Below are 26,594 nucleotides of genomic sequence, written 5' to 3'. Positions count from 1 at the left end.
TCTTTTTGTACTTGATGAGGGCTGATTTGTGACCCAGTACACGATCTATTCTGGAGAATGTTCATGTGCATTCTGCTGCTTTAGTTTGAAATGTTCTGAATATATCTGTTAAGTCCATCTGGTCCAGTGTGTTATTCAAAGCCATTGTTTCCTTGTTGATTTTCTGCTTAGATGATCTGTCCTTTGCTGAAAATGGGGTGTTAAAGTCCCCTGCTATTATTGTATTATTATCAACGAGTTTCTTTATGTTTATTCCTAATTGATTTATCTATTTTTGTGCTTCCAAGGTAGGGGCATAAATATTTACAGTTGTTAGATCTTGTTGATGGATAGACCTTATGATTATGATATAATGCTCTTCTTCATCTCTTATTATAGTCTTTGTTTTAAAATCTACTTTGTCTAATACAAGTATGGCTACTCTGGCTTTCTTTTGACGTCTAGCATGATAGATGGTTCTCTGCCCCTCACTTTAAATCTGCTGGTGTCTTTAGGTCTACAATGAGTCTCTTTCAGGGAGCATATAGATTGATCTTTTTTTTTTTTTTTATCCATTCTGATACCCTATGTCTTTTGATTGGAGTGTTTAGTCCGTTTACATTCAGAGTGATTATTGAAAGATATGAATTTAGCATTGTGTTACCTGTAGAGTTGGTGTTTCTGGTGATGTTCTCTGGTCCTTTCTAATCTTTGTTGCTTTGGTCCTTTTTTCTCCACTCAAAGAGCTCCCCTTAAAATTTTTAGAAGGGCTCGTTTACTGGTTGTGAATGCCTTTAGTTTTTGTTCGTCTGGGAAACTCTTTATCTCTCCAATTCTGAATGAGAGCCTTGCTGGATAAAGAATTCTTGGCTGCACATTTTTCCCATTCAGCACTTTGAATATTTCCTGCTATTCCTTTCTGCCCTGCCAAGTTTCTGTGGACAGATTTCTTATGAACCTGATCCGTGTTCCCTTGTGGGTTAAGGCCTTTTTTCCCCTTGCTGTTTTCAGGATCCTTTCTTTGTATATTTTGTGAATTTGACTATGATATGCCCTGGTGATGTTCAGTTTTTGTTCAATTTAATGGGAGATCTCTTTGCTTGTTGGATTTTGATATGTGTGTCCTTCCACAAATTAGGGAAGTTTACAGCTATAATTTGTTTGAATAAAACTTCTGCCCCTTTTTCTCTCTCATCTTCTGGGACCCCTGTGATACAAATGTTATTAAGTTTTAATAAGTTGCTGATTTCCCTAAGTATACTTTCGTGGTCCATTACCTTTCTTTCCTTCTTCTTTTCATCTTCATAATTTTCCATAATTTTATCTTCTATACTGATTCACTCCTTTCTCTGCTTCTTCCATCCTCATTTTTATGGCCTTCATTGCATCTTAGTTATAAAATTTTTAACTTTGGCCTGACTAGATTTTACTTCTTTTATCTTTGTAGTGAGGGATTCTCCGGTGTCTTCTATGAGTTTTGCAAGCCCAGCTAGTATCCTTATAATCGTTGTTTTAAATTCTAGTTCAGACATATTTATATCTGTATTGATTAAATCCCTGGCCATGAGTTCTACTTTGTGTTCTTCCTTTTGGGGTAAATTTCCCCATCTCTTCATTTGGTCCAGAAAAGAAAAGAAAAAAGAAAGACATAAAGAAACAAACAAAAACCCCAAAACAAAGAAAACAAACAAAAAAACTGGATCCTGGGTGTATTTTGGTCTGCTTCTTAAAAGAATCTACATCTCAAAATGATAAAATAAAGTAAAATGAAAGTAAAGAAAAAAATTAAAAATATGTAAAAATTATATATGTAAATAAATATAAAGAAATTGATAATAAAAAAGGAATTAAAAAAATAAATGAAAAAATAGTAATAAAAAAATAAAGAATAAAAGTAAAAAAGAAGCTAGATCCTGTTTCCCCTAAAGCTGAAGCTTTGCAGCACCCTGTGATCAGTAGATTTGGTGCCAGTGAGTTGTTTGTGCTGGTCTTCTGGGGGAGGGGCCTGTTGTTCTGATTATCAGGTGGATTTAACCCTAGTGGAAATGTGCCTCCAGGGTGCAGGTTGTGGCAGGGCTTGGTGTAAGCCTTTATGGCCTCCACTAGGTGACGCTATTTTCCTTCCTGAAGGCTCTCAGCCTTTTTGGGGGTGGGGGGATGGGGATGAATACCAGGACGCCTTTCTCTCCAGCCCCAGTGCTGAAAGTTCGCTCCCTCAACTCTTCAGTGAGCACTTACAGAAGAGCAGTCAGTCACTTTTATGTCCCCAGTTTCTATCAGAACTCTTGTGTTCACCCTGCCTATGTCCAGGCTTTTTTATCTCAGGCATGCGACTGAGTTTCAAAACTTCAAATTTTAAGGACTCCTGCGTGTGGACCTGCACTGTTCCTCTGGGGGAGGGTCTCACCATGTTCTTGTCATTGGCCGGCCTGTCCCGGGAAAGTGATGGCAAGACCGCACACTGGTTCACAGTTTATGGCAAAAGAAAGTAGGAGGCTGGCACCAAGACTTGCTGTTCTCAGCCGGCTTTCTCGCTGCTGTGCCTGGGGACAATGCAGCACACTGACGCCACCTGTTCTTGCGACCCAGGGGATCCTCACACCACGCTGTCACACCTGGGATTCTGCCCGCTTTGCCACCCAAGCACATTTAAGCCAGGCACGTCCCCCACTCTAGCAGACTTCTAAAAGTTCAGATTTTGTGCTGCGTGGCTCATAATCCTTGTGGTATCTCTATGAGCAGGCTCCTTCCCTGCTGCTGTATAAACAGCTGTATCTGCCCTAATTCAACTCTCCGTAGCTTCTACCTTCCAAAAGGTGGTTGCTTTTCTACTTGTAGACTAGCAGTTTTTTGTTCTCTCAGACCTCTGATGGATTTATTGGATGTTCAAAATGATTGGATAACTGTCTAGCTGTGTTCCGGGGAGGAGACAAGCTTAGGGTACCCCTACTCCTCCTCCATCTTAACTCCTCCATGCAATTTTAAATTCTGTAAATTTACTATCATAGTTGCACTTCTCCCTGGTGCCTCATCTTCAAACACAAAGATTTACTCACATTTCATGAAGTATTTTTCAGTAAGAAGGAAAAAATCTCTTACGATATGCAAAGATATAATCAGTTTGTTCTGATTTACCTGTTTGAGGCATTTATCTCTTCCTGCTTTGCTTTATGTGGTACTGCCATCTAGCGTGTGGGATACTAAAATGGGTATGTGTAGTTTACAATTTCTTTTATCATTTGGTTGTCAGAAGCTGTGAATTAATGTTTCTTTGTATTTGATTTCATATAAAGCATTAAGTTAAATGATCCTGCATGCAAGAGCTCGGGTTTTACCTGAAATAAGGCATTGGAGAAATGAATTGGTTACCTGTTTCTTGAGCGTTCTCTACTGAAGCTTCTGTGCAACGGACTTAGAAGTGCTAGTACAGCCTCATGTCATCAGATGCATTCTTGTCTTGATATTGAGAAATGTGGAAAGAGATAGTAAATTTTGACCTGAGTAAAAATGTTGACAAGTAGTAATATAAAATAAGCTCCCCCATTTTCGTTTTAAATGAATTAATCAGGATTATAATAAAAGATACAAGCCAATATTTATTGAACGCTTTTTGTGAACCAGACGTTATTCTAAATGCTATTTACATCTTATTTACTCTTCACAACAGTTTCAGATGAGGGAATTGAAGTAAAAAATGTTTAAGAACTTACCCAAGAATATGGGTAAGTCATACAGCCTGTGTTTGAATAAAGGTCATAGAACCATTCTGCATATTCTTGATTACAAAAGTTCTAGGAAAGGATAAAATGACAAAATTCTTGTTTTAACAAAAAGGAACAAACGATAGATCTGAAATATCCTACATGTAGTTGAAGGTAAAGAAGTATGATACATAGTCATGCAGTGTAACCTGTGTGGTCTTATGTAAACTCCTTAACTTCCCTGGTCCTCAGTTTCCTCATTTGTAAAATAGGAATAAATATAACTATTTCAATATATATTACAGAGTAGTGTGGGAATTAAGTGAGATGATAATTAAAAACCAAAACAGATTGCTCAATAAATTTTAAAGAACTTTAGAGAAAGTCAAATGTTCTAAGGAACTTTGGTGAAGACAGACCATAATCTGTAAAATGTGAAAATACTTTTCTTCATGACCTGAGTGTAGTGTTGTTAGGATTGAGGCAGTGGGTGAAGAAAATTCTTTGCAAATAAGAAGCTGTATAACTATCAGGAATATTATGACAAACTTCCCCTTACAAGAGAGACTGTATTGCTAATATTCTTGGTGTTCTGGTAATCAGTTTTTTGTTTGTTTGTTTGTTTGTTTTATTATGTCATGTTAGTCACCATACAATACATGACTAGTTTTTGATGTGGTGATCCACGATCCATTGTTTTTGTATAACACCCAGTGCTCCATGCAGTGTCTGCCCTCCTTAATACCCATCACCTGGCTAACCCATCCTCCCAGCCCCCCTCCCCTCTAGAACCCTCAGTTTGTTTCTCAGAGTCCATCGTCTCTCATGGTTCATCTCTCCCTCTGATTTCCCCACCTTCATTTTTCCCTTCCTTCTCCTAATGTCCTCTCTGCTATTCCTTATGTTCCACAAATAAGTGAAACCATATAATTGACTTACTCTGCTTGACGTATTTCACTTAGCATAATCTCCTCCAGTCCCATCCATCCATGAATACCCATCCCAAAGTTGGGTATTCATCCTTTCTGATGGCTGAGTAATATTCTGTTGTATATATGGACCACATCTTCTTTATCCATTAATCTATTGAAGGGCATCTCAGCTCTTTCCACAATTTGGCTATTGCAGACATTGCTGCTGTGAACATTGGGGTGCATATGGCCCTTCTTTTCACTACATCTATGTCTTTGGAGTAAATACCCAGTAGCGCAATTGCTGGGTCATAGGATAGCTCTATTTTTAATTTTTTGAGGAACCTACACACTGTTTTCCAAAGTGGATGCACAACTTGCATTCCCACCAACAGTGTAAGAGGGTTCCCCTTTCTCCACAACCTCTCCAACATTTGTTGTTTCTTGCCTTGTCCATTTTTGCCATTCTAACTGGTGTAAGGTGGTATCTCAATGTGGTTTTGATTTGGATTTCCCTGATGGCTAATGATGATGAACATTTTTTCATGTGTCTGTTAGCCATTTGTATGTCTTCTTTTGAGAATTGTCTGTTCATGTCTTCTGCCCAATTTTTGACGTGATTATTTGTTTTTTGGGTGTTGAGTTTGAGAAGTTCTTTGTAGATCTTGGCTATCAGCCCTTTGTCTGTAGTGTCATTTGCAAAAATCTTCTCCCATTCCGTGGGTTGCCTCTATGTTTTGTTGACTGTTTCCTTTGCTGTGCAAAGCTTTTTAACTTGATGAAGTCCCAAAAGTTCATTTTCGCTTTTGTTTCCCTTGCCTTTGGGGACGTGTCTTGAAAGAAGTTTCTGTGGCTGATGTCGAAGAGGTTACTGTCTATGTTCTCCTCTAGGATTTTGATGGACTCCTGTCTCACATTGAGGTCTTTCATCCATTTTGAGTTAATCTTTGTGTATGGTGTAAGAGAATGGTCGAGTTTCATTCTTCTGTATATAGCTGTCCAATTTTCCCAGCACCATTTATTGAAGAGACTGTCTTTTTTTCAACTGGATATTTTTTCCTGCTTTCTCGAAGATTATTTGACCATATAGTTGAAGGTCCATATCTGGGCTCTCTATTTTGTTCCATTGGTCTGTGTGTCTGTTTTTGTGCCAGTACCATACTGTCTTGGTGATCACAGCTTTGTAATATAGCTTGAAATCAGGCAACGTGATGCCTCCAGCTTTATTTTTCTTTTCAACATTTCCTTGGCGATTCGGTCTTTTCTGATTCCATACAAATACTAGGATTGTTTGTTCCAGCACTTTGAAAAATGCTGTTGGTATTTCGATCAGGATGGCATTGAAGGTATAGATTGCTCTGGAGAGCGTAGACATTTTAAACAATGTTTATTCTTCTGATCCTTGAGCATGGAATGTTTTTCCATATTTTTGTGTCTTCTTCAATTTGTTTCATGAGTGTTCTGTAGTTCCTAGAGTATAGATCCTTTACCTCTTTGGTTAGGTTTGTTCCAAGTTATCTTATGGTTTTTGGTGCTATTGTAAATGGAATTGATTCTCCGATTTCTCTTTCTACAGTTACATTGTTAGTGTATAAGAAAGCAGCTGATTTCTGTGCACTGGTTTTGTATCCTGCCACATTACTGAATTGCTGTAGGAGTTCTAGTAATTTGGGGGTGCAGTCCTTTGGGTTTTCCACATAAAGTATCATGTCATCGAAGAGAGAGAGCTTGACTTCTTCTTTGCCAATTTGAACACCTTTTATTCTTTTTTGTTGTCTGATTGCTGTTGCTAGGACTTCTAGTACTATGTTGAACAAGAGTGGCGAGAGTGGGCATCCTTGTCGTGTTCCTTTTTTTTTTTTTTTTTTTTTTTTTTTTTTTTTTTTTTAATTTTTATTGTTATGTTAATCACCATATATTACATCATTAGTTTTTGGTGCAGTGTTCCATGATTCATTGTTTGTTCATAACACCCAGTGCTCCATGCAGAACGTGCCCTCCTCAATACCCATCACCAGGCTAACCCATCCCCCTACCCCCCTCCCCTCTAGAACCCTCAGTTTCTTTTTCAGAGTCCATCATCTCTCATGGTTCGTCTCCCCCTCTGACATACTCCCCTTTTCTTCCTCTTCTGTTATCTTCTTCTTTTTCTTTTTTCTTAAAATATGTTGCGTTATTTGTTTCAGAAGTACAGATCTGTGATTCAACAGTCTTGCACAATTCACAGCGCTCACCGTAGCACATACCCTCCCCAATATCTATCATCCAGCCACCCCATCCCTCCCACCCCCCACCACTCCAGTAACACTCAGTTTGTTTCCTGAGATTAAGAATTCCTCATATCAGTGAGGTCATGTGATACATGTCTTTCTCTGATTGACTTATTTCACTCAGCATAACACCCTCCAGTTCCATCCACGTCGTTGCAAATGGCAAGATCTCATTCCTTTTGATGGCTGCATAATATTCCATTGTGTATATATACCACATCTTCTTTATCCATTCATCTGTCGATGGGCATCTTGGCTCTTTCCACAGTTTGGCTATGGTGGACATTGCTGCTATAAACATTGGGGTACACGTACCCCTTCGGGTCCCTACATTTGTATCTTTGTGGTAAATACCCAGTAGTGCTATTGCTGGATCGAACGGTAGCTCTAATTTCAACTGTTTGAGGAACCTCCATACTGTTTTCCAGAGGGGTTGCACCAGCTTGCATTCCCACCAACAGTGTAGGAGGGTTCCCCTTTCTCCACATCCCCGCCAACATCTGTCGTTCCCTGACTTGTTAATTTTAGCCATTCTGACGGGTGTGAGGTGGTATCTCATGGAGGTTTTGATTTGGATTTCCCTGATGCCAAGCGATGTTGAGCACTTTTTCATGTGCCTGTTGGCCATTTGGATGTCTTCTTTGGAGAAATGTCTGTTCATGTCTTCTGCCCATTTCTTGATTGGATTATTTGTTCTTTGGGTGTTGAGTTTGATAAGTTCTTTATAGATTTTGGATACTAGCCCTTTATCTGATATGTCATTTGCAAATATTTTCTCCCATTCTGTCGGTTGTCTTTTGGTTTTGTGGACTGTTTCTTTTGCTGTGCAGAAGCTTTTTATCTTGATGAAATCCCAATAGTTCATTTTTGCCCTGGCTTCCCGTGCCTTTGGCGATGTTTCTAGGAAGAAGTTGCTGCGGCTAAGGTCGAAAAGGTTGCTACCTGTGTTCTCCTTTAGGATTTGGATGGACTCCTGTCTCACGTTTAGGTCTTTCAACCATTTGGAGTCTATTTTTGTGTGTGGTGTAAGGAAATGGTCCAGTTTCATTCTTCTGCATGTGGCTGTCCAATTTTCCCAACACCATTTGTTGAAGAGACTGTCTTTTTGCCATTGGACATTCTTTCCTGCTTTGTCAAAAATAAGTTGACCATAGAGTTGAGGGTCCATTTCTGGGCTCTCAATTCTGTTCCATTGATCTATGTGTCTGTTTTTGTGCCAGTACCATACTGTCTTGATGATGACAGCTTTGTAATAGAGCTGGAAGTCCGGAATTGTGATGCCGCCAGCTTTGCTTTTCTTCTTCAGTATTCCTCTGGCTATTCTGGGTCTCTTCTGGTTCCATACAAATTTTAGGATTATTTGTTCCATTTCTTTGAAAAAAGTGGATGGTATTTTGATGGGGATTGCATTGAATGTGTAGATTGCTCTAGGTAGCATTGACATCTTCACAATGTTGATTCTCCCAATCCATGAGCATGGAACGTTTTTCCATTTCTTTGTGTCTTCTTCAATTTCTTTCCTGAGTATTTTATAGTTTTCTGAGTACAGATCCTTTGCCTCTTTGGTTAGATTTATTCCTAGGTATCTAATGGTTTTGGGTGCAATTGTAAATGGGATCGACTCCTTGATTTGTCTCTCTTCTGTCTTGTTGTTGGTGTATAGGAATGCCACTGATTTCTGTGCATTGATTTTATATCCTGCTACTTTACTGAATTCCTGTATGAGTTCTAGCAGTTTTGGGGTGGAGTCTTTTGGGTTTTCCACATACAGTATCATATCATCTGCAAAGAGTGAGAGTTTGACTTCCTCTTTGCCGATTTGGATGCCTTTGATTTCTTTTTGTTGTCTGATTGCTGTGGCTAGGACTTCTAATACTATGTTGAATAGCAGTGGTGAGAGTGGACATCCCTGCCGCGTTCCTGACCTTAGGGGAAAAGCTCTCAGCCTTTCCCCATTGAGAATGATATTCGCTGTAGGTTTTTCGTAGATGGCTTTTATGATATTGAGGTATGTACCCTCTATCCCTATACTCTGAAGAGTTTTGATCAAGAAAGGATGTTGTACTTTGTCAAATGCTTTTTCTGCATCTATTGAGAGGATCATATGATTCTTGTTCTTTCTTTTGTTAATGTATTGTATCACGTTGATTGATTTGCGGATGTTGAACCAGCCTTGCAGCCCAGGGATAAATCCCACTTGGTCGTGGTGAATAATCCTTTTAATGTACTGTTGGATCCTATTGGCTAGTATTTTGGTGAGAATTTTTGCATCCATGTTCATCAAGGATATTGGTCTGTAATTCTCTTTTTTGATGGGGTCTTTGTCTGGTTTTGGGATCAAGGTAATGCTGGCCTCATAAAATGAGTTTGGAAGTTTCCCTTCCATTTCTATTTTTTGGAACAGTTTCAGGAGAATAGGTATTAATTCTTCTTGAAATGTCTGATAGAATTCCCCTGGGAAGCCATCTGGCCCTGGGCTTTTGTTTCTTGGGAGATTTTTTATGACTGTTTCAATTTCCTTAGTGGTTATAGGTCTGTTCAGGTTTTCTATTTCTTCCTGGTTCAATTTTGGTAGTTGATACTTCTCTAGGAATGCACCCATTTCTTCCAGGTTATCTAATTTGCTGGCATAGAGTTGCTCATAATATGTTCTTATAATTGTTTGTATTTCTTTGGTGTTGCTTGTGATCTCTCCTCTTTCATTCATGATTTTGTTGATTTGGGTCATTTCTCTTTTCTTTTTGATCAGTCTGGCCAGGGGTTTATCAATCTTGTTAATTCTTTCAAAGAACCAGCTCCTAGTTTCGTTGATCTGTTCTACTGTTCTTTTGGTTTCTAGTTCATTGATTTCTGCTCTGATCTTTATGATTTCTCTTCTCCTGCTGGGTTTAGGCTTTCTTTGTTGTTCTTTCTCCAGCTCCTTTAGGTGTAGGGTTAGGTTGTGTATTTGAGACCTTTCTTGTTTCTTGAGAAAGGCTTGTATTGCTACATACTTTCCTCTCAGGACTGCCTTTGCTGTATCCCAAAGATTTTGAACAGTTGTGTTTTCATTTTCATTGGTTTCCATGAATTTTTTTAATTCTTCTTTAATTTCTTGGTTGACCCATTCATTCTTTAGTAGGATGCTCTTTAGCCTCCATGTATTTGAGTTCTTTCCGACTTTCCTCTTGTGGTTGAGTTCTAGTTTCAAAGCATTGTGGTCTGAAAATATGCAGGGAATGATCCCAATCTTTTGGTACCGATTGAGACCTGATTTGTGACCTAGGATGTGATCAATTCTGGAGAATGTTCCATGGGCACTAGAGAAGAATGTGTATTCCGTTGCTTTGGGATGGAATGTTCTGAATATGTCTGTGAAGTCCATTTGGTCCAGTGTGTCATTTAAAGTCTTTATTTCCTTGTTGATCTTTTGCTTAGATGATCTGTCCATTTCAGTCAGGGGGGTGTTAAAGTCCCCCACTATTATTGTATTGTTGTCAATGTGTTTCTTTGCTTTTGTTATTAATTGCCTTATATAATTGGCTGCTCCCATGTTAGGGGCATAGATATTTACAATTGTTAGATCTTCTTGTTGGATAGACCCTTTAAGTAGGATATAGTGTCCTTCCTCATCTCTTATTACAGTCTTTGTTTTAAAATCTAGTTTGTCTGATATAAGGATTGCCACCCCAGCTTTCTTTTGGTGTCCATTAGCATGGTAAATGGTTTTCCACCCCCTCACTTTCAATCTGGGGGTGTCTTTGGGTGTAAAATGAGTCTCTTGCAGACAGCATATGGATGGGTCTTGTTTTTTAATCCAATCTGATAGCCTGTGTCTTTTGATTGGGGCATTGAGCCCATTTACATTCAGGGTAACTATTGAAAGGTATGAATTTAGTGCCATTGTATTACCTGTAAGGTGACTGTTAACTGTCTGTTGTCTGTGTTCGTTTCTGCTCTTTGCTGCTTTTAGGTTCTCTCTTTGCTTAGAGGACCCCTCTCAATATTTCTTGGAGGGCTGGTTTCGTGTTTGCAAATTCCTTTAGTTTTTGTTTGTTCTGGAAGCTTTTTATCTCTCCTTCTATTTTCAATGATAGCCTAGCTGGATATAGTATTCTTGGCTGCATATTTTTCTCGTTTAGTGCTCTGAAGATATCTTGCCAGTCCTTTCTGGCCTGCCAGGTCTCTGTGGATAGGTCTGTTGCCAATCTAATGTTTCTACCATTGTAGGTTACATATCTCTTCTCCCGAGCTGCTTTCAGGATTTTCTCTTTGTCTCTGAGACTCGTAAGTTTTACTATTAGATGTCGGGGTGTTGACCTATTTTTATTGATTTTGAGAGGGGTTCTCTGTGCCTCCTGGATTTTGATGCCTGTTTCCTTCCTCACATTAGGGAAGTTCTCTGCTATAATTTGCTCCAATATACCTTCTGCCCCTCTCTCTCTCTCTTCTTCTTCTGGGATCCCAATTATTCTAATGTTGTTTCGTCTTATCGTATCACTTATCTCTCGAATTCTGCCCTCGTGATCCTGTAGTTGTTTCTCTCTCTTTTTCTCAGCCTCTTTATTTTCCATCATTTGGTCTTCTATATCGCTGATTCTCTCTTCTGCCTCATTTATCCTAGCATTCAGTGCCCCCATTTTTGATTGCACCTCATCAATAGCCTTTTTGATTTCGATTTGGTTAGATTTTAGTTCTTTTATTTCTCCAGAAAGGGTTTCTCTAATAACTTCCACGCTTTTTTCAAGCCCAGCTAGTATCTTTAAAGTCATGATTCTGAACTCTAGGTCTGACATCGTACTAATGTCCGTATTGAGTAGGTCCCTGGCAGACGGTACTACCTCTTGTTCTTTTTGCTGAGGTGATTTCTTTCGTCTTGTCATTTTGTCCAGAGGAGAATAGATGAATGAGAGAACAAAAGGCTAACAGGTTTACAACGTCCCCAGCAAATATACTGTATACAAATCAGAAAAGACCTGAAACCAGGGGAAAGGAAAGGGAAAGAAAGAAAAAAGAAAGAGAAAAAGAAAAAAAAAGAAAAAAAGATAAAAACAAAAACAAAACAATTCAAAAAAGGCAGAATATGATCAAATATGATCAGGCTAGTGCATAGATCAGTGCCACACACTAGATTTTGGGCGTATTTTGGTCTGTTAGAAAAAAGTGCCTCCTAAAATTTTAAAGGAAGAAAGACATATATGTACAAAATAAGGGTTGATACAATGAAGGGATGGAAGATGACTGTAAAGATGAAAATTATAAAAGATTTTATAAAAGGACTTGGTAAGATAAGTTGTTTGAAAAAAGAAAGAAGATTTAAGGAAAAAAAAAAAAAAAGGAAAAAGGGAGAGAATGTGATCAGGCAGGAGACTAGAACAAAGCCATACACTAGTGGTTTAGGGTATATTTTGATCTGTTAGAAGAAACTGTACCTCAAAATTTTAAAGAGAGAACAACTTATATATATATGCCAAAAACAAGGATAACTACTATGAAGGGATAAAATATGACTCTAAAAATGAAAAAAAAATAAAAAATGTTTTTTTTTTTTTAAAAAAGGGATTTATAAGATGTTGGTTGAAAAAGGGAAAAAGAAAAATAAAAAAAGTCAACAAAAATTAACTTTGATGAAATAATGAATCATGGTAAAAAAAAAAAAAAAAAAAAAAGAAGCCATGAATCTATGTGCAGTATTCCCCTAGCGCTGGAGTTCTCCTATTCTCCTTGATCGATCAACTTGGTCTTGGCTTGCTGGCTGTTTGTGCTGATCTTCTGGGGGAGGGGCCTGTTGCTGTGGTTTCCAAATGTCTTTGCCGGAGGCGGAATTGCCCCGCCCTTGTCGGTCCGGGCTAAGGAAGCTGCTCCAGTTTGCTCTCAGGAGCTTTTGTTCCCTGCAAGCTCTCGGTACAGCTTTGGAGGACCAGGGCGAAAATGGCGGCCTCCCAGTCTCCGCCCGGAGGAGCCGAGAACTCGGGGCCCCACTCCTCAGTGCGCCCCCAGAGAAAAGCAGTCACTCCCGTGTCCCCGGTCTCTGGCCGCACTCCGTGCTCACCCGGCCTGTGACCGAGCGTTGCTATCTCTGGCACCCGACCCCGCTCGGAGTCTCCAAACCCAGCAGATCCCTGCAGTGCGTTCCCGCACCGCTCCTCCCCGGGAAGGAAGGGGAGTCTCCCCGGATCTGCTGCTTGTTGGGTCCCTGCTGGGGGAGCCGTGCCCCGACTGGGCCGCAGATCACAGTTTGTGGCCACCCCGAGCTGAGAGCCCGCGCCTCGGCTCCGTCTCTGCAGCCGGCTTCCCTGCTCTGATACCTGGGAGCTCTGCCGCACTCAGGCACCCCCGGTCTCTCTGTGACCCCAAGGGTCCTGAGACCACACTGTCCCGGGAGGATTCCACCCCCCGCTTAGCCACTGCAGCGACGTCCCTCCGCCGAGCCAACTTTTAAAAGGTCCGATTTTGTGCTCCGCGGCTCTAGCACTTGCCAGAAGCGGCCGGCGGAGGCCCCTTCCCCGCCGTCTATCCTCCCGAATATCGCCTCGGATTCACTTCTCCGCACGCCCTACCTTCCAGTAAGTGGTCGCTTCTCTGTTCAGAGAGTTGTTGCTACTCTCCTGTTCGATCTCCTGTTGAGTTCGTAGATGTTCAGAATGGTTTGATCCCTATTCAGCTGAATTCCTGAGACCAGACAAAATCTAGGTCTCCTACTCCTCCGCCATCTTGCTCCGCCCCCCCTTGTCGTGTTCCTGATCTTAAGGGAAAGTCTCTCAGCTTTTCACCATTGAGGATGATATTTGCTGTGGGTTTTTCATAGATGGATTTTATGAGCTTGAGGAAAGTTCCCTCTATCCCTATACTCTGAAGAGTTTTAATCAGGAAAGGATGTTGTATTTTGTCAAATTCTTTTTCTGCATCAAAGAAATCCCTTGTATCCCAGGGATAAATCCCACTTGGTCGTGGTGGATGATCCTTTTAATGTGCTGTTGGATCCTATTAGGTAGGATTCTGTTGAGAATTTTCGAATCCATATCCATCACGGATATCAGTCTGAAATTCTCCTTTTTGATGGGGGTCTTTGCCTGGTTTGGGGATCAAGGTAATGCTGGCCTCATAGAATGAGTCTGGAAGCTTTCCTTCTGTTTCTATTTCTTGAAACAGCTTCAGGAGAATAGGTATTGTTTCTTCTTTGAGTGTTTGGTAGAATTCCCCAGAGAATCCATCAGGCCCTGGACTCTTGTTTTCTGGGAGGTTTTTGGATCACTGCTTCAATCTTGTTACTGGTTATTGGTCTATTCAGGTTGTCAGTTTCTTCCTGTTTCAGTCTTGGTAGTTTATAGGTTTCCAGGAAGACATCCTATTTCTACCAGGTTGCTTAATTTGTTGGCATATAGTTGTTGATAATAGTGTCTAATAATTATTTGTATTTCTTTGGTGTTAGTTGTGATCTCTCCCCTTTCATTCATTATTTTATTAATTTGGGTCCTTTCTCTTTTCTTTTGAATAAGTCTGGCCAGTGGTTTATCGATCTTATTAATTCTTTCAAAGAACCAGCTTCTAGTTTTGTTGATCTCCTCTACTGTATTTCTGGTTTCTAATTCATTGATCTCTGCTCTGATCTTAATTATTTCTCTTCTAATGTGTGGCTTAGGCATCATTTATTGCTTTTTCTCTAGTTCTTTAAGGTGTAAAGTTAGTTGGTAAATTCAGGATTTTTCTATTTTTTTGGGTGAGGCTTGGGTGGCTATGTATTTCCCCCTTAGGACTGTCTTTGCAGTATCCCATAGGTTTTAGACTGATATGTTTTCATTCTCATTGGTTTCCATGAATTGTTTAAGTTCTTTGATTTCCTAGTTTACCCAAACATTCTTAAGCAGAGTGGTCTTTAGCTTCCAAGTGTTTGAATTTCTTCCAGATTTTTCTTGTGATTGAGTTCCAGTTCTAAAGTATTATTGTCTGAGAATATGCAGGGAATAATCTCTGTCGTTTGGTATTGGTTGAGACCTGATTTGTGACTCAGTATGTGGTCTATTCTGGAGAAAGTTCCATGTGTGCTCGTGAAGAATGAGTTTCTGTTGTTTTAGTTTGGAATGTTCTATACACACACACACACACACACACACACACACACACACACACACACACACACACACACACATATATATATATAGTCCATCTGGTCCAGTGTGTCATTCAAAGCTCTTGTTTCTTTGTTGATTTTCTGCTTAGATGATCTATTGCTGAGTGGAATATTGAGGTCTCCTACAATTAACGTATTATTATCAGTATGACTCTTAATTTTGGTTAACAGTTGGCTTATGTGGTTGGCTGCTTCCATGTTGGGGGCATTGATATTTACAATTGTTAGATTTTCTTGTTGGATAGACCCTGTAAGAATGATATAGTGTCCTCTGTGTCTCTAAGTACAGTCTTTAGCTTAAAATCTAATTTTCTGATATGAGAATTGCTACCCCAGCTTTCTTTTGAGTCTGTTGGCATGGAAGATGGATCTCCATCCCTTCACTTTCAGTCTGGATGTATCTTTAGGTTCACAATGAATCTCTTATAGACAGCATATGGTTGGGTCCTGTCTTTTTATCCAATCTGCAACCCTGTGCCGTTTTATGGGAGCATTTAGGCCGTTCATGTTGAGAGTGATTATTGAAAGATATGAATTTATTGTGTGAAGTCCTTGTTCCTATAGATTGTCTCTGTAAATTTCTGTTCTATATCACTCTTGGGGTCTTTCTCCTTTTATAGAACCCCCGCCCCCATATTTCTTGCAGGGCCGGCTTAGTGGTCACATATTCTTTCAGTTTCTGCTGGTCCTGGAAGCTCTGCATCTCTCCATCCATTCTAAATGACAGCCTTGCCAGATAAAGTATTCTTGGCTGCATATTCTTCTCATTTAGTACCCTGAATATGTCTCGCCAGCCCTTTCTGGCTTGCCAGGTCTCTGTGGTTAGTCTGACATTATTCTGATGTTCCTCCCTCTGTACATAAGGAATCTCTTCCCCCTAACTGCCCTTAAGATGGTTTCCTTGGTTCTAAGATTTGAGAGTTTTACTATTACATGCCGGGGTGTTGGCCTGTTTTCCTTGATCTTGGGAGGGGTCCTCTCTGCCTCTAGGACACGAATGTTTGTTTCATTTACCAGATTAGGGCAGTTCTCAGCTACGATTTTCTCAAGTATATCTTCTAGTCCTGTTTCTCCTTCACTCCCTCAGCGATCTCAATAATTCTGACATTGGAATGTTTCATGGCGTCACTTATTTCTCTAATTCTGTTTTCATGGATTTTAAGCTGTTTCTTCCAGGCCTCCTTGTTTTCCTTTTTTTCTATCAGTTTGTCTTCTAGATCACTAATTCATTCTTCTGCCTTGTTTACCATAGCTGTTAGAGTATCTAGATTAGATTGGATCTCATTGATAGCATTTTTGAATTCTGCCAGATCAGCTCTCATTTCTGCCCTTAGGGACTCTATGTTGCCATTAATTTCTTCATTTTAGCTGTTGTCTTCCTGTTACCCTGAAGTCTATTTCTGACATCTTGCTGATATCTATATTCATGTGTAAATCTGGCAGACCTCACAGCCTAAAACTGTAGTGTCTTGGGTTGTGCACCCCACAGCAGGGCTCCCAGCCCTCGCTTCCAGGTCCAGGCACGTCTCTGCCCTTGGTGCTTCTAATACTGCCGGTCGCCCCCAGTTCGCACTTGTGGCCCCACTGCTCCAGGTTTCCATCTGGTGGGCTGCCTTAAAGTCCTTGCCCCATCCCCAGCATGGGAGGCTTTTGCACTCCGGCGGTGCAATATCCCAGAGGCTCCCTCCCCCTTCCGTTTATCTTCTGATATCTGCCCGAGGAATCATGGCTCCCTGCTTTGTACCTTGAAACCAACCGCTGGCGATATTCTGTTTGTAGAGATCCAGATCTGTTTTCTTATATCTCAGGCTGATTTTGTGGGTGTTCAGAGTGGTCTGGTAGATATCCAGCTCAATTCAAGGGACTGGTTGGAATAGGGTCCCCTACTCCTCCACCATCTTTTCTAATTTCCCATCAGTTTATTTAGATAGAATATTTCTTTTAACATAGAGAATAACCTTATATAATATTGTGAAATGAAGAAAGTAAGTTAAAATAACATGATTTTTCTGTAGTTGTAATTAAAAATTTAGCTTCAGTTTCAGACAGAATTAAACCTATGGGTTAAGATATTGAAATATTAATGTATTTAGAATGTTTAATGTTTAAAATAATGGTAAAAGAAACCAGGGAAATCACATCATTGCATTTTCCCCCTTTGAGGAGAAACACTGAAAATCTTTTGTTAAATTTTTAACGGGTAAGATAGCATATACACGGATTCTGCATTTTCAATTTTAGTATTTCAAATACCTGGTATATTTTAAATACCTGGTATTTACCAGTTCAGTTGATCATTGACTAAATGTTGTGTCTTTTTGGAAAAAGACTGGGTTTTCTTCCTGATTAAGAATTTATGTGAATGTGAATATTAAGGTTTATGGAAATATGTATTAGCAACAAGTTTTGGTACCTATCATTGGGACTTTCAGTAATTAATAAAAATGAATTAAACCAATGAAAAGGTTAGTTCCCTCATCTTTTTAATACTATGTATAGTAGATATTCCTAGTTAAAAAAATAGTTTTATGTAAAAGTACATGTAGTACCTACTACTTTTGAAACAAAAGCCATGATAATTTTAGTGTTTCTACCCCTACTGAAGAATTTATTTTTCCTTAAACCAAAACAGATAAACTTTCAGCCGTACTTTTTTGCACATTGCATACTAATACCTCTTTTTATGTTGGGAAATCATTGTCATTTAAGGGGATGATTTGAAATGAACACTTCATATAGTGAGTTATTGGTAGTGCTGTCAGGTTGTGGGCATCTTATTGAGCTGAGGGTGATTCTGGTTTTTAAAGACGGATGAATGGACAAGGAAAATATATGTATACACACACACACACACACACACACACACACACACACACATATCTTGCAAATGGCAAGATTTCACTCTTTTTGATGGCTGAGTAAGATGCCGTTATGAAATCTTGCCATTTGCGTTGACATTGCTGGAGCTAAAGAGGATTATGCTAAGTGAAATAAGTCAGTCAGAGAAAGATACCATATGATTTCACTCATATGTGCAATTTAAGAAATGAAACAAACAAGCAGAGGGAAAAAAAAGGAGAGAAGTAAACCACGAAACGGACTCTTAACTGTAGAGAACACACCGATGGTTACCAGAGGGGAGGTGGGTGGGGGGATGGGTGAAATAAGGTGATAGGGAATAAGGAGGCTCTTGTTGCGATGAGTGCCGGGTGATGTATGGAAGTGTTGAATCACTATATTGCACACCTGAAACTAATATTACACTGTATGTTAGCTAACTGGAATTTGAATAAACTTGAAAAAAATAAAGTTGAACAAACCAGTTACTATATCTGGTAATCAGCTGAGGAAACAGTGCGGTGTTCCAATCTGGAAGGAGAAACAGATTGTTAGGTTTATTATGATGCATTTAGTTTTCTAGCTTTTTCCTAAGAAATTTGAAGAGCAATTTTGTCTGTTACTGATTTTTTCCTTATGTGCTAAAATTAGAACTTACTTCACTTATTTCCCACCTAAGATACAACTCTAATGTAGAGTTATTCTTCCACTTGGCATCTTCAACTCAGTAGTCTTAAAGTAGTATTTTCAGTATTATTAGGATGTTGACCATAGGTGTGAGTAGAGCACGTAATATTGTGTAACAGAAATTAGTTTTTATTTTCCACATCTACTACAGGCTACAGAGGTGAAGGAAAATGTTTATAATGTGCATAGGTATGTCACAGTGAAATTGTAAGCATAATAGGTCTATAAAAGATGAAGAAAAGAAATCTTTGTGTGCCCTATTTACAAGCTGTTGATTAGACTTTGATGAATAATTTTTTATGTGGGTGGGGTGATTTTTACCCTGCTTTACGCTACTGATTTCTACCATGTAGGAATTTACATATCCATGTAAAGAAAGGACTTCTTCTGAACGTTTGAATGCTTGCTGAATGGAGTTGTATTTTTAAATATTCTAACAACACTGATTGCAGATTGGTTTCCATGGTGATATAAAAGTGAATTCAAAATAGGAAAAATAACTCCAAAAATAGATTTGTAAAGAATCTAGAAGTAAGGAACTTAGAAATTCTGTTTTCCATTCCTTATAAACAAAGGATTGAGATATCATTAAGTTGAAGGAAATAAACATAATTTAAATCATCATATTTATGTCATAAGTTTCTTCAGCTAAATGTAGCCTAATCTTTCATAGTGTATACTCTTGGTACATGTGGTTCAGGTTCTGTGTAAACACATTGATGTTTAGACTTGTGCATTGGATGTCTTAAAACCCACAATTCCGGATGGTTTTACTGAATATCTTGTATGTGCTTGATACTTACATGAATATCACTGATGAAGTAGATAAGAGATTCTTCCCACAGGGGAAACAAGCAATATACCAATAAACATAGTAAGATAAGAAAAATGTATTGCATGTTGTAAGAGTTCTTACAGGTATTCAGAGGTAAGAGAGGTTATTTCCTGTGGCATTCAAGAAAGACTTTATTGAAGATTGAATAGGTTTTAGATATGCAGAGATAGAAATGAAGAGCATTTAGCAAGGAAAAAGAACATAAACAAAGGTACCTGGGAGGGAGGGAGGATGGATGGGGTAGAATGATTGTGGGAAAACATGTTTTAGAAGATATATGGAGAAATTACCTTCCTTCAAGGTTCATCTATGGTATATGGACGTCGTATTTAAATTCTTTTTTCTCTTTAGCACAAGAGAAAAGAGAGCGTGTGTGTGCATGGGGAGGGGAGGGGCAGAGGAAGAGCAAGACAGAGAATACCAAGCAGACTCCACGATCATGACCTGAGCCAACGTCAAGAGTTGGTTGCTTAACCAACTGAGCCACCCAGACACCCCTAAATTACTTACTTTTTTTTTTTTTTAAAGATTTTATTTATTTATTTGAGAGAGAGAGACACAGCGAGAGAGGGAACACAAGCAGGGGGAGAGGGAGAAGCAGGCTTCCCGCTGAGCAGAGAGCCCAATGTGGGGCTCGATCCCAGGACCCTGGGATCATGACCTGAGCTGAAGGCAGATGCTTAATGACTGAGCCACCCAGGCGCCTCTAAATTACTTTCTTAGTAGGAACTGAGAAGATGTTGTGGGATTTTGAGAAGAGAGTACTGTGATCCTTGTGTAATGGGAAATGGAGAGAGACCAATTAGAAGACTACTGTAGTTATCCATTCTGCAGTCATGTAGTCCAGATCTTGTGAGGCCCAGAACCAGGGAAGTATCAGTGGAGAATGGAAATAAAGGGACAGTTGTGAAAGACCAGTTTTGGGAGACAGGAGAGATTATAAGGAAGTAAAGATTGAGGTTAGATCTTGACCATGGAAATATAAAAGAGGATGTGTGGAGAGGAAGAGTAGTAGAGGAATCTAAGATGATTAGGTTGGTCAATGAGATGAATGGTTATGCTATTTATTTACTTCAGGAATTCAGGAGGAAGAAGAGAATTTGTAAGGAAAGGTGATGTATTCAGTTTTGTAAATGAATACTATATTCCAGTGAGACAGTGTTTGTTTATTCAGTCATTCATTAAATATTTAGTGATCCCCATTTAAAAGATGTTGAGATAGATATATATCTCATTTTTTCATTACATATTATAGTTAAAAATTTGTCAAATACATGTTACAAATATTTTTATCCCAGTTTGTGACTCATCTTTTCACTTGGTTTATGGTGTCCCTTTTGTGATTATTTAAAAACTTTTGATGTAGCCAGTTTCATTAGTCTTTGTTTTGTTCTTTTTGTGTTTTAGCTAAGAAATTCTTCCCTGCCTTGTGGGCATAAAAACATTTTCCCCTATCTCCCTTATTATATTTTTTGCTTTTATTTTTATTATTTTATATTTAGGGTTTTACTTTTCACACTTAGATGTTTAATTTGCCTGGAATTATTCATTGGATGTGGTAGAAGGTTGGGGTCTATTATCTCTTTCTAGTTTAGTTATCTTAGACTATTGATTAAATATTAATTAATTTTCTCAGTGATTTTTAAGGCCTAATTAGTCATATATCAATGTCCAAATATATGTGTTAGTTATCTATATTTTGAGATCCATTGGTCCATGGCCTACCCCTGTGCTAGTTATCACACTATCTTAATTAATAGGTTACTATTACTTCTTACTGTATAACAAACACCTCAAAACTTAGTGGCTTGGGGCACCTGGGTGGCTCAGATGGTTAAGCATCTGTCTTCAGCTCAGCTCATGATCCCGGGGTCCTGGGATCCAGCCTCACATCAGGCTCCCTGCTCAGTGTGGTGTTTGCTTGCCCTCTGCCCCTCCCCCCCGCTCGTGCTTCTTCTCTCTCTCAAATAAATAAATAAAATCTTAAAAAAATATTAAAAAAAAACCTTAGTGGCTTAACATGACAAGCCTTTTATTGTGTTTCATGATTCCTGATTCCTTGGATTGACTCAGGTGGGAAATTCTCTGTTGGTCTTGCTTGGGTCCTCTCAGGCAGTTGTAGTCCTATAGTGACCGTGGCTGGGGCTGCGTGTTCCAAGCTTCAGTGAGCCTTCATGTGCTCTCTCTCTCCACATGGTGTTTCATCCCTCCGGGCCTCTTCCATGAACTCTTTCTTCAGTAGTGTACTGTTGCCCTTTGACTGGAGGCTTAGGACTCTTAAGAGTAAGAAAGCAGAAACTGCTAGACTTTTTAATGACTAGTCTTAGAAGTCCCAGGACATTGCTTTTCTCACATTTTATTGGCTCAGACAGTTACAAGTGTAGCATTGATTCAGGAGTGGAGAGGGAAGCTCTCCCTCCGTGAGATGAAAAACAGGCACATCCAGAGAGCTCCTGCAATGTAGCTTCACCACAAATCTCGATTTCTCGTAGGGTAATTTTCCTGATGTCATCAAAATGATCTTGGTTCTTTTTGGCTCATTTTTTTCCATATACATTTTGCACTTCCCTTGAAAAATCTTGGGGAGAAAAAAAACTTGAAATTTTGATAAGAATCGCATTTAATGTATAGGTTAATTGAGGATAATTACTGTATTTATCATGCTGAGTTTTTAAATCTATTTGGATTTATTTACCTCTTCTTTCACATCTTTCAATCAGGTTTAGTAATTTCCTTTGAAATTCTGCACATCTTTTATTTGGTTTATTTTTAGGTAACTTACAGTTTTTATTGTTAACATGCATTGAACATTTTTTCAGTTACATTTTAACATTAGATACTATTGATTACTGAAATTCTATTGATTTTTTTACCTTTAAAAAATCCACTTTTAAAACACATTGAGAGAGAATTCATACACCATATAATTCATCTACTTAAAGTATACAATTCACTGTTGGTTAGTATATTCACAAGGTGTGCAACCATTGCCAAAGTCTGATTTTAGAACATTTTTATCAGTTCCAAAAGAAATCATGTACTCGTTATCAGTCATTCTCATGCCCTTCTAAACCTGTACACCAACTCGTGACCTTTATGCCTACCCAGCCCTGGTAACCACTAATCTGCTTTCTGTCTCCATGGATTTGCCTATTCCGGAAATTTTGTGTAAATGGAATCATACAGTATGTGCTCTTTTTGTAACTGGCTTTTTTCACTTAGCATGCTTTCGAAGTTCATCTAAGACATAGCATGAATCAATCAGTACTTCATTGTTTTTATCATTAAATAATCCATCATACGGCTGCAATACCATATTTTATGCATTTAAAATTTTGCTTTTTAAATTTAACACTTCTGGGAGACTTCTGCCTTTGGGAAGATGGAACAGACAGTGGTGAGTTTCCTGTATTTTTGTTTATGTTTTTTAGCCATTTCAACCATTTTATACAATTCATTGCCATTAAGTGCATTTACATTGTTATGTAAAATCACCACTACCCATCCAGAAGTTTTCATCAACACAGATAGAAGTACAGCATATGAAAATCAGTCAATGTAATATAGCACATTAACTGAATGAATGAAAAAAACACCCATGTGATCATCTCAGTAGATGCATAAAAAGCATTTGATAAATTTAACATCCTTTCATGATAAAAACACTCAACAAACTAGGAGCAGAAGGAAACTGACAGAATAAAGACCAAATATGAAAAACCCACTAGCTAACATCATATCCTTGGTGAAAAGCTGAAAGCATTTCTCCTAACATCAGCAACAAGATAAGCATGCCTGCTCTCAACACTTCTGTTCAGTGTGATTCAGAACAATTAGGCAAGAAAAATAAAAGGCTTCCACGTTGGAAAGAAAGAAGTAATATTAAATCTGTTCACAAATGACATGATCTTATATGTAGAAAATCATAAAAGATTCCACAAGAAAACTCTTAGAAATAATGAATGAATTCAACAGTTTCCAAATTTAAAATCATCATTCCTATATCACTAGCATTTTTATACACTGAAAGTGAATAATCTGAAAAAGGAAATTAAGAAAATAATTCCATTTACAGTAACACCAAAATCAATAAATCACTTAAGAACATACTAACAAAAAAGTTGAAAGACTTGTACACAGAGAGCTACAAAATGCTGCTGAAAGAATATAAAGAAAACCTAATAAATGTAAAAATATCCCGAGTACATGGATTAGAATACTTAATGTTTTTAACATGATGATACTACCCAAAGTGATCTATATCTTAATTGTAAAGATCCTAGTGGCATTATTTTTTTGTAGAAATAGAAAAACCCATCTTAAAATTCATATGAATTCTCAAAGGACTCTGAATACCCAAGAACAATCTTGAAGAACGGAGTTGAATAACTCACACTTCCTAATTATAAAGCTTACTACAAATCAAAAGGAATCAAAACAGTTGTGGTACTGGCATAAAGATAGACATATAGACCAATGAAATAGAATAGAGAGCCCCCAGATAAACCCTCACATTTATGGTCTATTGATTTTCAACAAGATTGCCAACACCATTCAGTGGAGGAAAGGGCAGTGTTTTCAGCAAACAGTGCTGGGAAAACTGGATATCCACATGCAAAAGAATGAAGTTGGATCTTATGAACTCAAAATGTAACTAAGACCTAAATGTGAGAACAAAACTTTAAAACTTAGAAGAGAACATGTAGGAAAATCTTTATGACATTGGATTTGGCAATGAGTTTTTGGGTATGACACCAAAAGTTAAAGGCAAAAAACAGTAGGTAAATTGGATTTCATTGAAAGTAGAAGATTTTGTGCATTAAAGGATATTATCAAGAGAGTGTGAAAAGATAACCCACAGAATGGGAGAAAGTACTTGCAAATCATGTATCTGATATGGGATTAATTTCCGAAGTAAAGAACTCCTGCACTTCAAAACAATGAAACGAACTAATTCACAAATGGGCAAAGAACTTGGACATTCCCCCAAAGAAGTTATACAGATGGCCAATAAGCATATGAAGAGAAGCTAATTTATCTGTTATTGAAAGTAGTGTATTAAAATCTAATTATTATTGTAGAGCTGTCTGTTTCTCCGTTTGATTCTGTCAGTGTTTATATAATTTGGGGCTACTTTGCTTTGTGCATCCATATTTTTTCCAGCTTTTTTGAGATATGATTGACAAATATAAGTTGTATACATTTAAGATATATAATGTGGCATTTTGATATAGGTATACATTGTGAAATGTTTACCACAATCAAGCTAATTAACATATCCATCACATCACATAATTATTTTTTTTGGTATTGAGAACCCTTGAAATCTATTGCCAGCAAATTTCAAATGTATTATACAATACATTATTATTAACTGTAGTCACCATGCTATGAATTAGTTTTTTACAAATGAAAACTTGTACCTTTTCATCTGTATCTTCCCCTTTCCCCTTTCCCCTGCCCCTCAACCTTTTGTAACCGTGACACGACTCTTTGTTTCTCTGAATTCAGCTTTTATTTTTTAAAAAGATTCTGCATATAAGTGACATCATGAGATATTCGTCTTTCTGTGTCAGGCTTATTTTCATGTAGTGTAAGGTTTGCCAGTTTCATCCATGTTGTCATAAATTGTAAGATTTCCTTCTTTTTGTGGCTGCATAATATTTCATTGTGTTTGTGTAGTGTATGTGCACACACACCCATGTGTATACATATGCATATAGCACGTTTTCTGTATCCACGTATAGCTGTACACTTACGTGGTTTCCATATCTTGGCTACTGTGCATAATGCTGCAGTGAACATGAGAATGCTGGTATCTTTTTGAGATAATGATTTTATTTCCTTTGGATATGTACACTAATGGGATTTTTAAGTCATATGGTAGTTCTCTATTTTTAATATTTTGAAGAACCTTCATACTTTTTGCAATAATGGCTGTACCAATTTACATGCCCACAACTACTTCACAAGGGTTCCCTTTTCTCCACGTTCTTACCAATTCTTACCTTTTGACTTTTTAATAATAGTCATCCTAACAGGTGTGTACTGTATCTCATTTTGGTTTTGATTTTCATTTCTTAGATGATTAGAAATGTTGAGGATTTTTTCATATACCCATTGGCCATTTGTATGTCTCCTTGGGAAAAGTGTTTATTTAGGATTGTTGCTTATTTTTTAATCAGGTTATTTGTGTTATTGTTGTTATTGAGTTGTATGAGTTCTTTATGTATTTTGGATAATAACTTCATATCAGATATGTGGTTTGCAAATATTTTCTCCCATTCTTTTTTTTTTTTTTAAAGATTTTATTTATTTGAGAGAGAGAATGAGAGAGAGAGAGCACGAGGGGGTAGAGGGTCAGAGGGAGAAGCAGACTCCCTGCTGAGCCGGGAGCCCGATGTGGGACTCAATCCCGGGACTCCAGGATCATGACCTGAGCCAAAGGCAGTCGCTTAACCAACTGAGCCACTCAGATGCCCTATTTTCTCCCATTCTGCAGATTGCTTTTCATTTTGTTGATTGTATCCTTTGCTGTGCAAAAACTTTTTAGTTTGACATAATCCCAGGTGTTTATTTTTGCTTTTATTGCCATGCTTTTGGTGTCAAATCCAAAAACTTATTGCCAAGATCAGTGTCAAGGAATTTTTCTCCTATGTTTTTTTATATGATTTTAGTGGTTTCATGTCTTATGTTTTAGTCTTTAATCTATTTTGAGTTGATTTTTGTGTGTGGTGTAAGATAAGGATCCAATTTTGTTCTTTGCGTATGGATATTCAGTTTTCCTATAATTTATTGACGATACTATCCTTATCCCATTGTGTACTCTTAGCACATTTGTTGAAAATTGGTTGACTATCTATGCATAGTTCTGGGGTTCTTGATTCACTTCTGTTGGTCCTTTGGTGATTCAGTTCCAGTATCTGTTTTTACGCCAATACTACATTCGTTTGATTATCACAGCTTTGTAACACAGTTTGAAATCTGGAAGTGTGATGACTCCAGCTTTGTTCTTGTTGCACAAGATGGCTTTAGCTATTCTTGGTCTTTCGTGGTTGCATGTGAGTTTTAGGAATTTTATTTTATTTGTGTGAAAAATGCGACTGGAATATTGATAAGGATTGGATATAATCTGTAAATTGCTTTGGGTAGAAGGGACATTTTAACAGTATCAGTTCTTACCATTTGATTGTATCTTCTTAATTTCTTTCAGCAATGTGTTACAGTTTTCTGTAGTTTACTGTACAGATCTTTTACCTCCTT

General features: G+C 38.1%; 1 protein-coding gene and 1 long non-coding RNA gene across 6 annotated transcripts in view; one reads left to right on the top strand and one right to left on the bottom strand.

Annotated features, from left to right (window-relative positions):
• Positions 1 to 18,340, bottom strand: part of LOC113914063 — a 45,201-nt gene extending 26,861 nt beyond the window's left edge. The window contains exons 1-3 of the long non-coding RNA XR_003517365.1: positions 18,292 to 18,340; positions 3,690 to 3,770; positions 3,349 to 3,435 (exon numbers count right to left, since the gene is read on the bottom strand). This is a non-coding gene — a long non-coding RNA (uncharacterized LOC113914063). The remainder of the gene's footprint in view (positions 1 to 3,348; positions 3,436 to 3,689; positions 3,771 to 18,291) is intronic.
• ARHGAP32 (Rho GTPase activating protein 32) overlaps positions 1 to 26,594 on the top strand; it is a 322,139-nt gene that overhangs the window by 154,054 nt on the left and 141,491 nt on the right. The gene's annotated exons all lie outside the window — the stretch shown is intronic.

This window comes from Zalophus californianus, chromosome 11, assembly GCF_009762305.2.
Source record: "Zalophus californianus isolate mZalCal1 chromosome 11, mZalCal1.pri.v2, whole genome shotgun sequence".
NCBI lineage: Eukaryota > Metazoa > Chordata > Mammalia > Carnivora > Otariidae > Zalophus > Zalophus californianus.
Note: the sequence above shows the minus strand (reverse complement) of the source record. Positions and strands in the feature narration are given on the sequence as shown.